This window comes from Dromiciops gliroides, chromosome 2, assembly GCF_019393635.1.
Source record: "Dromiciops gliroides isolate mDroGli1 chromosome 2, mDroGli1.pri, whole genome shotgun sequence".
NCBI classification, from domain to species: Eukaryota; Metazoa; Chordata; class Mammalia; order Microbiotheria; family Microbiotheriidae; genus Dromiciops; species Dromiciops gliroides.
In genome coordinates this window covers 570,681,899-570,696,085 of record NC_057862.1, presented here as the reverse complement: position 1 = coordinate 570,696,085, position 14,187 = coordinate 570,681,899, and the positions used below count along the sequence as shown (strand labels likewise).

At 39.8% G+C, this 14,187-nt stretch overlaps 1 protein-coding gene and 1 pseudogene across 2 annotated transcripts in view; one reads left to right on the top strand and one right to left on the bottom strand.

Moving 5' to 3' along the window:
- SNAP25 (synaptosome associated protein 25) overlaps positions 1-14,187 on the top strand; it is a 99,024-nt gene that overhangs the window by 48,316 nt on the left and 36,521 nt on the right. The window lies entirely within an intron of this gene.
- Positions 7,178-7,932, bottom strand: LOC122739312 (annotated as a pseudogene).

Sequence of the window (14,187 nt, the reverse complement as noted above, 5' to 3'; positions counted from 1 at the left end):
ACACACACACACACACACACACACACACGCATGCAGGTTTCTACCCTGATATGGAAAGCTTAGTGGCATAGTGGATAGAATACTGGATTTTAGGTCAGGAAGACTTGGGTTCAGATCCTGCCTCAGACCCTGGGAAGGGTCTCTTATCTCTTAAACTCCAAGCCTTATAACTCCCTCAGTTTCTATTTCCTCATCTATAAAATAAATAGAAGGGGGCAGTTAGGTAGCACAGTGGCCCTGGATTCAAGAGGACCTGAGTTCAAATCAAGCCTCAGAAATTTGACACTTACCAGCCATGTGACCCTGAGCAAGTCACTTAACCCTCATTGCCCCGCAAAAAAAAAAAAAAAATGGATTCGATTTAGATGTTTTCAAGGTTCCTTCAAGTTCTAAATGTATGTTCCTATGATTCTAGTTTCTTATGCAAATGTCCTGCACCAGGTACTCCCAGAATCATAGGCATATCCCTTAATAGGATTGCAGTCAGCAGGCTTGGCCATGACAACAGTGACCTCAAGGAAAATGTTTCCCTATTTTTTTGTCCTTTCACCTGTTTCCATCTCCCTTGATGAGTCATTTTCCCCATCACCCTGCACAGCCACCAGTAGGATTCCCCAGTGCCCGAGTACTATTTCTACCCTGAAATAGGTTGTTTCTGGAATCGAAACAAAGCCCGGGCAGCACCATTTAGGTGCATCAACCTCATTGTTTGCTAAGGGCACAAACGAACATTGCAGGTGGCTTCCTTCCCCCGTGTGCTTAGGAAGAGCTGTGAATTTTTTCATGGCATTCCCTCATAGCAGGGGAAGCCACTTGAGACATCAGCATGCAGAGAGACAAAGCTCCCTAATCAGGTAAACCAATCATTCCAGTCAGTCCCTGCAATAACCCCCGAAATGGCAGATTGCTTCCTGCAGACTCTTACAAAGGATGAAGCAACATGTCAGGATAAGAGATTTGATCTCTCAAAAGACCCCTTATCTGGCCACAGACACTGTTTGCTTAGCTTTAGACAGCCATCTTGCAAGTAGATCTGCGGGTGTACAAATGAGCCCTAGGGTGCAAAGGGGGCTGGGTAGGAAAGGGTGAATGAATGGGTCAAATCAAACATCCCCACTGCTAAAGGCAGCAATAACAACTCTCATGACCCCTGTCCTCAGGGGCATGAGCCAGCAAGAGTATCTCTGTTTAAAGAGAAAAATGTACAAGCCATCATTATGAAACAGTGGCCATGGCTACCTCTTCCCTTGTGTCATTGCAAGGATAGGGAGACAGGAGAGGTAAAGTGAGGATGGAATAGAATAGATCATGACGTTTCTGTAGGCAGGCATAGGTTTTTTTTTTTAGTGAGGCAGTTGGGGTTAAGTGACTTGCCCAGGGTCACACAGCTAGTAAGTGTTAAGTGTCTGAGGTCGGATTTGAACTCCTAACTCCAGGGCCGGTGCTCTATCCACTGTGCCACCTAGCTGCCCCTAGGCAGGCATATATTAATAGATGTAGAGATAAGGTCACTAAAAAGCTTTCCTTACCTCTCCCCAGCCCACCCCACATACTAATACAAGTCCATCCCTCTTACTTTCTTTGAATGTTCTATTGACAAAGGTGATGATTATAGAACTAGTCCTCATCATGATCTGAATATTAAAAAGCACTCAAATGTCAACAATTTGGATTCCATTAATTCATATACATAGGGGAAGGTAGGTGGCAAAGTGGATAGAACACTGGACTCAGAATCAGGAAGACTCATCTTCCTGAGGTCAAATCTGGCCTCAGACACTTACTAGCTGTATAACCCTGGGCAAGTCAATTCACCCTGTTTGCCTCAGTTTTCTCATCTGTAAAATGAGCCAGAGAAGGAAATGGCAAACCAATGAGCGTCTTTGCCAAGAAAACCGCAAGTGGACTCATGAAGAGTCTGACACAACTGAAATGACAGAGTAACAACAGTAACGACAACAACAACTTCACATACAAAGAACTCAGGAAAATAAATGACCATCTGCCAATAAAAATCAGCCAATGGTCTGTGATGGAGTCTATCATAGTAAAGTAGCACTTACATGAAGATTAGCTCTTATATTGCTGTGAACATGGCATAGATCCACAAAGATATCCATTGTATCCTTCTTCCTGACGTATTAATCATGACCTCAGTGTAACATTCCCCTGAAATAGTTCTATGAATACTCTCAGGGTCACTTCTCTGTAACTTTGGTTCAGGCTTGAAAATCCAATATATTTTTGTGACAAGAAATGTCACAGAAGCACATTAAAATGAAGCCCATAATCCTCTCAGAGACTCAGATGTTTCTACCAATACTAGTTAAAGATCTTAAGCCACGGGGAAACCATTTCACAGGTGTACCTCCATTTACACAATACTGTTTCTGAAATTTGCACGCTTACCAAATTTTAAGAATCAAATTCTTTTTTCTTCCTCTGATTTATACAGCTTTTCAGTGACACTTTTCATCTTCATTTCTGATTGATCTTAAATTGGCAGTGGTTCCTAAGACTTTTGCTTTGACTTCCTCTGTCCCTAATCTTCTAGTCAAGTAGCTAATGGTCTTTAAAACACATAAGGTATTTTGGGAGCTTAATATTTAAAGGAACCCTACATTGAATTCATTTCCATAGCAAAGGTTCCTTTTGCAATGAATAATCATTCCCTAAACTCTTAGTCTAGTAAATTAAAATATTTCCATTTATTAGGCCAAGATGATGCTGGCCAAGAAGGAGGTATCTTTGGTTATCTAGGTCTCACTCAAAGATGATGATTATAGGGGAAGCTAGGTGGCACAGTGGTTAAAGCACCCGGCCTGGATTCAGGAGGACCTGAGTTCAAATCGACCTCAGACATTTGACACTTACTAGCTGTGTGACCCTGGGCAAGTCACTTAACCCCCATTGCCCCCCCAAAAGATGATGATTATAATGCTATCAGCTAAAATACATATAATTTTCATGTCAAAATCAAATGTAACTATAAGAAAAATTAAAAATCATGATAAAGCTTTGCATTAATGATTTCTTACCTCTAAATCTTTGGAGGTGAAGGGTCAGGTACTACAAATAAGCTAACTAGTACTGGGGGGGGGCTATGTTTGATAAATTAGGGAAGATATGAGTTATCTCTGGCAACCACAGGATTATTTAACACAGTAGAAAACACTGCTCAAAACCTTTCTCCTCCAGAATAGAAGTGCAGTCCCTGGTCGATGACAGTATACATTTCAAAGCATCTTTACCGTATTACAAAGGCAATGTAGCTTTGACCAATCCCATCGGATAAATGAGGAAAATTGAGCAGCAGAAATTTTTGGACTCTTTAGGTAATTCAGTGACTAGACAATGGATCCAGGCACAGAAAATGCACTTATACCTGGGTCTTGTGCTAATGCTAGTTGAACACCATAGAACACTGTGCATACTCTTTACATCCTCTGGATATATTAGCAGTATGTTCCATCACATATTTGCAGCCTTAGTTTTAAAAAATATCTCTCCTGAGTCAGAACAATAGCATAGGCAGTGTAGCTGGGCTACATGGGGTAAAGCAGCATCTGCAACCAGTGGTCCCAAAGAGTGCAGACTATGACTGGGTATGACTTCAACTGATGAGTATAGTGTTCCCTTTTATAAAATAGATTCTCGTTCTTCTATTAAGTTAGAGTGATTATGTACAAGGTATGGTAGAGAAGGAGAAGAATGATAGTTAACATTTATATAGCACTTACTATGGGTCAGGCACTATGCTAAGCCCTTTTCAAATATCTCATTTAATCTTCACAACAATCCAAGAAGGTAGTTGCTATTATTATCCCCATTTTACAGATGAGGAAATTGAGACAAACCAAGGCTAAATGACTCACTCAGTGTTACACAACCCTTAAGTGTCTAAGGCTGGATTTGAACTCAGGTCTTCCTGATTTCAGGTCCACTGACCAACCTATCTGCCCCTAGAAAGTAGATAGGAATCAGATTACCTTCAGGCAATTCAACTACAAAGGATTCAGGTCCCCCAAGTACCTGCACATTTTCCTTTATTTTAGTGCTTAGCTGGAGATCTTGAAGGGTGAGAACCAACACAGATAGGCCAAAATATACAGCCATGTATATTTTTCCTCAAGGCATCTTGTCAGATTGAGATGCTACTCCAGAGTCTGAGCACAAAGAGTGGTACTCAGGAATGGCCTGTGATGATGTTATATATTCAAGTTCAGAGGATGCTGAGCATCTGAACAAAGACTACTCCCAACATTAGTGTGGCCAGTTAGGAACAAGAATCATAACAATTTTTCAAAAGAGCTGTAACACTATGAAATATGCTGCAGTGGTTCAGGCTATGGGGGAGTCTTTGCTAAATTCTTGTTTGCCTTTCATAATAATTTTTTTCTTTCTGTGCACATCCTACATTTAAAGCCTATTCCCTCTGGCACGCATCATATTCCTTCACCTTCTAGTGTTCACAGTACCAAGTGGCCCATTGGCACTGGCACTGGCACTGGCAGTGAGAAAATTTTCCACAGAGAGAATGTGCCAGTGTGAAATGGGAGATCTCAGCCAGTTCTGTAATTGTTATAATCCTAGTGTGGATGATGTGACCATCTGTCTTAGACTGGACTTAGTAGATACATGGATAGCAGCAGTTATTTTCACATATCCCACTAAGAATGACCTTAGAGTAAATTTCAGTAGAAAAACGACATTCTACATGGCTATTACTAAACATATCATTTACCTGCCAAGTAGTTAGTCATAGAATGGGATGTGGCATTCTGGTCCAAGAGAAATTAGAGAATGATGGGAAATTAAAAAAAAAATCTCCCTCCATCATCAATGTTGGTGACCATAATCTTTGATAAGTCCAAATCTGAGTCTCACTTGCCCACTATGCTTTCTTCAGTGGCAAAAGGATACATGTCCACAAGCTAAGAGAAGCAATTAGATGAGTATGCAAAGATTCATTGTCCTCATCTAATTGTGCATGGCACTGAATGGAGGAATTCACATAATTATCATCTTTGACTTTTTTTTTTTTTTTTAGTGAGGCAATTGGGGTTAAGTGACTTGCCCAGGGTCACACAGCTAGTAAGTGTTAAGTGTCTGAGGCTGGATTTGAACCCAGGTACTCCTGACTCCAGGGCCGGTGCTCTATCCACTGCGCCACCTAGCCACCCCTATCTTTGACTTTTAAAAACTTAAAATATGCTGCATTACAATTTGGCCAGAGTGTCCAGAGTGAAATTAAATATTAGTTAGACCTAATGTACAGTTTCTATTGGGGTCCTCAGCCTCATAATCAGAAGCATCGAATTTTGCCCACCTTTTCCCCACCTCATGTCTCCAAGAGAATCTTCCAAGCTCTGTAATCTGGAAGGTAGAGAATGGAGTTCCCTGCATGCCTTCTTTTTTAAAAAAAATAATGGTATTTGTTTATTAGGACCAAAGCAGTACATTTAGCATGACAAAGATTTTAGGCAATCACAGTTTAGGAAACCAAAGGATATGAAACAAAGTTCCCTCTCTTATGTATCTCTTTTTTTTTTTTTGGCAATTGGGGTTAAGTGACTTGCCCAGGGTCACACAGCTAGTAAGTGTTAAGTGTCTGAGGCTGGATTTGAACTCAGGTACTCCTGAATCCAGGGCCAGTTCCCTATCCACTGCGCCATCTAGCTGCCCCTTATGTATCTCTTAATAACTATAATGATTTGTGTTTGATAGAAGAAAACCACAAGTGGTTATACATGAGGAGATTGATTATAAAACAGCTGATAAATAGATAATGTGTGAATGTGCACAAATATTTATATATATTGTATACATATATGATATATAGTAGTAACTGAACACTAGTTAGAAGGAAAGATTAAATAGATTTAAATAGATTCATATAGACCAAAATAGTCTTATATATATAATTCAGTGCTAGATCATATATGATAAATGGTACAGCAGTTGGAAAGCTGATTTGCAACAACATTCCTTTTATACCCCTAGAATCCAACATGTAACTTAGCTCTACAGAAAGCATGCACACGACATGGCAATGAGTAATAGTGTGAACTGTTTGGCAGTAGGCAGCATGTGTCCTCAATCCAGGACATATAAGCCTTAATTTGTCCATGTCCAGGAGTGGAAGAACAGTCAACAGTCTCAGGTGGAGCTGTTTGCCTGGCCATTGTATAGCTATGTTCAAGTCAAAACCACACAAACACCAGAACTATTTGACTGACTTTATAGTGGTAAATCTTAATTCTGCAAGTAACCTGCCAGGCACATGTGACCCTTTTAGGTCCTCTGTAAACACATTCCAAATAAGAGATGCTCTTTTTTATGTCTAACAGTAGTTTTTTGTGGTTCTTTTTAAAAGTGTTTATCACCCTATGTATAAGTCAGGAGGAAAGAAGACATTTCTGCATGTTAAGGTTGTATCAGGGGCAGCTAGGTGGTACAGTGGATAGAGCACCAGCCCTGGATTCAGGAGGACCTGAGTTCAAATCCAGCCTCAGACACTTGACACTTACTAGCTGTGTGACCCTGGGCAAGTCACTTAACCCCCATTTCCCAGCAAAAAAAAAAAAAAGAAGGTTGTATCAGCCCCAGAGCCAGGACCCAGACCCCCCATTTATTTTTTTTATTTTTTTTCCCTTGTGGGGCAATGGGGGTTAAGTGACTTGCCCAGGGTCACACAGCTAGTAAATGTCAAGTGTCTGAGGCCGGATTTAAACTCAGTTCCTCCTGAATCCATGGCTGGTGCTCTATCCATTGCGCCACCTAGCTGCCCCTCCCCACTTTATTTTTAAGATGTATTACTAGCTTTACTTCAGGGAGCAAGTATAGTAGGTTCACTCATACAGGTGGTGGTCATTTTTCAGCTGACCCAAAGCAATTTCAGAAGCCTCATGAATACATGGAAGATAAAAACATCAAGATAGTTCTTCCAGTATTTCCCATATTTAAGATTGAGTAAAAATAACATTTTTCTTTTCCTAAATAGTTAAATAATTTCATCCAAGAATCATTTTGTAATAGATGCTTTAAAAGAGTATTTTTCAAGGGCTTAGGGCATGGAGTTTTTATTTTAAAAAGGAGAGGTAACTCTAGACCCATTCATTATACAGATGTCATGAAAGAAGATCTGTCCTAGAAATTAAGTAACACCTCCAACTCCTCACTGGAGTCCACTGCTAGACTCCAGGTGGGAAATTTTAACAGAAGAGTTAGCATAATAGTAGGATCTCTGGGCTCAGGAAATATCCTCTTGTAGGTCTGCCCATTTGGAACCCCCTGCTGCCATTTGTAGATATCATCATTAAAATATCCTGAATATGTTGTACAATCAAGTTGATGGCAACTATCTTGTCAACCCCTCAAGGGATGATCACATCTGCTTACTTCTTAATTGGCAGCAGAATCACTTGAAAGCAAATTTGACAAAGATGGTGTCCTAAGTTAGGATCTGCTCCAAGTCTTTCCCAAGATTCCTATCCCAGAGAACTTTATGAGAGCCTCATATCTGCGTCACTGTCAACAGAGTCGAACAGAGCTCTTGACTAAGGAATATGAAAATGCCCTGAAATAGAATCACGTCCTTGGGGTAAACCATAAATGTCTCCAGAGGGTCACAGGGCAGTCTGCACAACCAGCTTCCCCCTTGGAGGGGGAAGATCATGAGGTTGTACTTAACCATCAGTGTTTTGGCCTTCTGCTCTGTGGTCAGGACATTATAGAACTTGCCCTGGCTCAGGATGACCAGCTTGTGGTGGCAGTGGTCTACTTCATGCTGGCCATCTGTTCCATAAGCTTCTCACATAATGTGGAGTTTCCATTGGCTGAGCTTCTACTCAATCTGATCAGGAGGGGCTACCTGTGAGAGTGTTCTGGTTCTGCCTCATCTGAACCACTGCCACCACTAGCTGAGGCCATCTCCTGCCTTCCTTCTTATAGTTAATGATTATAAGATTAGGAGACAGAATGAAGGTGAACCACAGTACCTTCCCCTCGTCCATTTAGGAGATATGGGAATAAAACAGGTTTTGCACATGCTCTTAATATCTACAGTGATGAAAACCTCCACCCTGGTCTCCATTTATTTCTGACAGACTCAGATCTAGTATCCCAACCAAGAAGTTCTGAATGACTTTCCCTAGATTTGCCATACGCCATCATTCCAGTGAGGTCATAAAAATATCACCACTATCATCAATTCAAAGCAAGATGCATTTGGATTTGGGTTTTTTTTTCCTTAATAGTATTTTATTTTCAAATTACATGTAAAGATAGTTTTCAACATTTTCTTTTTGCAGGGCAATGAGGGTTAAGTGACTTGCCCAGGGTCACAGAGCTAGTAAGTGTCAAGTATCTTAAACTGGATTTGAACTCAGGTCCTCCTGAATCCAGGGCTGGTGCTTCAACATTTGTTTTTATAAGATTTTGAGTTCCAAATTTTTCTCTTTCCCTTTCCACAAGACAGCAAGTAATCTGATATAGGTTATATATGTACAATCACATTAAACATTTCCACACTAGTCATGTTGTGAAAGAAGATTCAGAACAAAACGGAAAAACCTCAAGAAAGGAAAAAACAAAAACAAAAGAAAAAGTAAAAATAGTATGGCTCAATTTGCATTCAGATTCCACAGTGTTTTTTTCTGGACATGGAGAGCATTTCCCATATCTTAGATCATTGTATTGCTGAGAAAAGCAGTCTATCACAACTGATCATCTCACAATGTTGCTGTTACAGTGTACAATGTTCTCCTAGTTCTGCTCACTTCACTCAGCATCAGTCCACTTAAGTGCAAGAAGCAATTGTTAAGCACTTACTATGGGCAGTGCATTGTGCTTGGCGCTGGTGAGAGTCAAGAATGAAACTACTTACATTCTACTTATGTAGTTACTTAGTTGACTATTTGACAAACAATGAATTAAGTCACTAGAACAAGACTGTCTATACCTTGAAGCTTAGAAACGTAAACTTAGGGAAAGTTTGTTTTTAGTCCGTGAATGCTTATTCCTGATAACCTCTTCTCTTATCCTGTCCTGGATGTCTATAGTCAATGCATAAAAACTGCTTCATACTAGGGTGTTGGTGACTAAATGTTCCCTACCCCCAATAATATTTTCAACTGAAAAGAGAATTGTCATTGTTTACGGATTTGGTAATGTCTCTGAGAGAAGAGGTGAGATTGAAAGATGTTTCAATCAATCAATAAGTACTTATTAGGCACTTACTATATGCCAGTTTAGACTTTGACTAATCCAAATGAATGAAACTCTAATAGTAGAATTACAGACAGGATAGTATCTGGGTGGGAGAGATGTATTTGGGTGAGACTTCCTATTGTTTCTGAAATTATGTCATATTAGCTTCTGCCTATCAACTTCTGCATAAAGCTATCCCTATGGTTTTATCATATTGACACATTTCTGGAGCTTTTCTCTTGAATTGGTCAGCACTGATGTGATCAGATTTCATTTTGCCATCCTCTCATCTTAAAGAAGTTGGCCTCTGCTATAGCTCCCAAGTAAACCATCAGGAAATAATACTTAAATTAAAGGTTATGCTAAATGCCCGTTTGGTCTCATTTGCCAGACAAAGGAAACACTGGCATTTTCAGAAACAAGAGATTCAAGTACAATTCAATGTTAGTCATGGCTGGCTGCCATGTATTATGGTTAGGAGAGCCCAAAGCTGTCTTCTCAGCTTGACAGGCAAAGAGCTTAAATCCTAGCCCATGGCATCCAGGTGCCTGGAAAAAAAAATCCATAAACCAAAAAGGATTTTCCAAACTAAAGCCAGCCACCATCCTGACTGCCAGTAATCCTTGAATGATTCAGGGCTGTCTCCATGGAGTAGACCTGCTTCTTTCTCTTCTCCAAAAGAACTGGAAAAATAAGACAGTATTAGTTAATTCTAGAAAGTTTTCTTGCTCACTTACTTATTTGTTTCTTTTACAAATAGAGGGGAAAGGTAACGTGCAGGTAGACTAGAAGAGTATAAGGAATCAAAAAAAGCATTTGATTCAGCCTAATTAAATCACAATGTGTTATCAAATAACACCTATTAAAGAGACCTGGAGTGCAAATATTTTTACATAGTGCTCAGTTCTTTGCACACAGTAGACATTCAAAAGTTTGTTGAATGTTAAATTAATCCTTATAAAACCATATCTATGTAGAGTATAGCATAATGGAGTGGAAAGAGCCTTGACTTTGGAATCAAGAGGACCTGGCAATGTTGAAATCCTATCTCTGACATTTTGTTAGGCAAGTCACTTTTAATCTCCCTGAGTTCCATTTTCCCCATCTGAAAAAATAGGAGGTTGAACTAGATAACCTCTGACGTGTCTCCCAGCTCTAAATTTGTTATCCTATGAATGCATTCATGGATATTTATATAGCATGAATTACGTTATATAGTCAGCCAAATTTAAGCAGACCATGGGGAAGGGAGAGGACACCATCTTTGTGCCAACATCACGATGGAAAGAGTCATTATTTGGAATAGCCCAAATGGTGGCACTGAGAAATTAGCCAAGGGAGCAATAGACAACAGAAGGGGGGAAATGCTGCAAGGCCTTATTGACTCATTAAAACTGAGCTCCAGAGAGGAGCTGCGACAACTGGAAACTATGAGCCTCCTCTGAACTGGGTAGTTTGGCCTCTATTTATTCTTCAGAGACTGACCATTAGCAGAGTCAAAATATCAAATTTACTGAAGGATCACCCCTTGTGGGAATTTTCACTGTAAATAAACCGTATGCCCCAATATGGAAGATTTACCCAATTTCATATAGTAAAGAATCATTCTATGGCTTCTTTTTGTCCCTCCCACCACCACACATACAGCTGGGAAGTTTACTATGGATGTATTGGGCCTCTCTGTTAAATTCTTTAGCTACTGGTCATCCTTCTGGATTTTCATGGTCAGACTAAGAATAATCATTTAAATGGTAGGGAATTAGATGACTCTGTGCCTTAAAAATTGTTCATAGTTTCACTTATATAGAGCTAGAGGGCCCTTAAAGGTCATGTAGTACATACAACATGGATGAAAACTGAGGCTAGAGAAGGTAACTGACTCTCCAAGGTCACATTGATGGAGGAGGCTAAAAAGGGTTAACAGACAACCTAAGATCTGAGCTCTAAGACCCAAGCTCTAAAAAGTGTTAACAGATAACCTAAGACTTGAGTCCTTATCAATTGTACCTAAAAGGGTTAACAGAGAAACTGAGGTTCATGTTCTTTTCAACAGTACAGTAATCAAGAGGGTTCGAGTCCCTGTCAACCGTCACCATCAACAGAGACAGTAACTAGGGACTATTAATCATTAATATCCATTAATATTCCTAGATGACAGGACACCTAGAAGCCATATTGTAAGTAAGGAGTTATCATAAATGCAGAGACCCTCTGGGTCTGGCAAGTTTAAGCATGTCTTTAGGAACATTCACAGAGAAGGCCAAATGTGTCCTTAGGTTCACCTTATGATGTGTTAACCCCAAAAACTCACCTCCAAGGAAAAAAGGTACACATCTCTGGGGTTGTCTTAGAACCCCAAGAATTCCAAATTAGGATAAGCCCTCCCATATACCTCCCCAAGGTGGAGATTAAGATAATGAGGAGATAACCTACTTTTTTTTTTTTTTAGGGCAATGAGGGTTAAGTGACTTGCCCAGGGTCACACAGCTAGTAAGTGTTAAGTGTCTGAGGCTGGATTTGAACTCAGGTACTCCTGAATCCAGGGCCGGCGCTTTATCCACTGCGCCACCTAGCTGCCCCCAACTTTTTCTTACTATAAATATAACTATCTTTCTTCCTCCTATTTGAGATACCTTTTCTTTTCCTATGATGTTCTCCCTGTGGCCTCACTGTATTCTAATAAAACTTAGGAAACTGAGTCACTGAGTCTTGTGATGCTTTTGGGATGCCTCACAATCAATTTGATGAATTAAATCTATCCCCACTATAACATCAATAGCAAGCAACAGAGCTAGCACTTGAACCCAGGACTTCTAATCACAAACTCAATGCTTTTTTTCACTATATTGTGCTCATCTAAAGTAATCGGGCAAAGCTCTCCTAATTTTATCCAATATGGTTAGTGAACTGTTGTTCACTAAGGAGAAGTTTCCAAAACTGACTCATGAGATTTAGAAAATGGCTTCATCACTTCCCCCCTCTTTCTCCAGCAGGAAAACAGAAGCATGAATCCTAGTTCATCAACTCTGCAGAGAGTTCTTTTGATTTTTGGCAAAGAGAAGTGTCATTCGTTGCTTTAGTAGCTCCAGAGCAGTCCCAGTAATGGTAGCTCTGTGATTTTAGATCCGGTGGTTTCCAAAGTGCCTTTGTATCCTGTCCCTTAAATCCAATCCATGTGAAATTCATCCTTGTGATATCACTGAGCTTCTTCAAAGAACAACAACAACAACAACACCTTGAAACTTACTTTACTTCTGGAGGAGAGAAAGAGAAGGGGTAGGCTGACTAATCTTGTTGCCATCTTGATTCCTTGGATATCATTACACCTGTGGAGAAATTTCCCCTTCCAAACTTAGGAATCACACACACACACACACACACACACACACACACACACACACACACACACACACTAACCACCACCACCACAACATGAAAGCAAAAAGTATAGATGTGCCCTAATCTGAGTGAGGAGTAGAGATAGAGTGGGAGAAAACAATTCATAAAATCAAGATTAGAGAGGATGGTCTGACCCAAGTTGTAGAGACTGAATTGAGCGGCAAGAATGCTAGATTTGTATTAAGAGGAATAAGAGGAGTCTGAGTTTGCATCTTGGTCCTGATACTTAATTTCTGAATGACTTTGGGCAAGTCATTTCTGCTCTCTAAGTCTCAGTTTCCTCATATGAAAAATGAAGGGATTTCGATCATCAGAGATAAAATGGAATATTGGAGTACTCATCCAGGTTCTAAGGTCCTTTCTAAATCTAAACCCATTATCCTAATATATTAGTTGACCAAAGGTAAGTCAATCATAAAAATCTAAATTAGAGATATGCTAATGAAGGGAAAGAAAGGGAAATAACATTTGAGGGTAGGCACTTCTAATCAAGGCATTAGGATCTGACAAGCCAATTAGTAGTAATCTTTCACAATTACAGTATTAATGTTATCCTGATTTATGTTATTTGCTAAGTGCTCTTTCCTACAATGGATATTAACTAGTTGTAATATTAACACCAACTTCCATAGCCTGTCCCACAAAGACCATAGATACTATTGTTTTTTTAAGAGGCAATAGAATCTTGAAAAACTGAGTTAAACTGCCTAACTAGACTGAATAACTCATGGGACCAGTTCTTCTCTTTTCAAGCATTATTCTTTCATGAGCTTAGACTAGTTCCAGCTTCATCTTTCAGTAGAAACCCCCCTTCCTCCATTTTTAGAATGCAAGGCTCTAACTTCCAGAAATGACAGGCATTTGTCAGTCATCCAGCCCAGAAGTGAACATTACATAATTATGCTTGGCTGAGTGACCTTTGGCAAGTCAGTCATGGACATGAGCTCCTCAATTTTAAGATGAGAGTTGGATTAAGCAGGTCCCAAGTCTTAATGTTCTATGATTTTGATGTATTGAGTTTTAACTACATATACATTATTGGACTAGGCATGGGAAAAGGCATGGGAGGAAACAAAAGATAAAGTCTCTGTCCTCATGGAAGTTATACTTTTGTTGTAGAACCTGGATGAGTATTCCAATATTCCATTATATCTCTGATGTCATCAATGTGGTTATTCCCTCAAATGATCAAATTGCTTTGGGTGTTATGCTGTCCCTGGGGGCTCGACACATATAACTCAACAATATAATGTGATAATAAAGAAAGCTCCTCTTAGTTCTGTATGACTTGGCCATGTCTCCCCCCCCCCCCCGCAATAAATACACTACTGAGGATCTACCTTATGACCTGAAGGCCTTCCCAAAGTTCCCTTGAGATTATGAGGATTCCAAAAGAGTTTTTAGGCTGTCTATCAGTTACTTGATAAATGTATATGATATATATATATGTGTGTGTGTGTGTGTGTGTGTGTGTGTGTGTACACACACACACATGCACACGTACATATATATCCCCAAACACTTAGAAACATTTAGGGTTTTAGTCCTAGCTCAGCCACTAAATTTGTGCTACCCCTT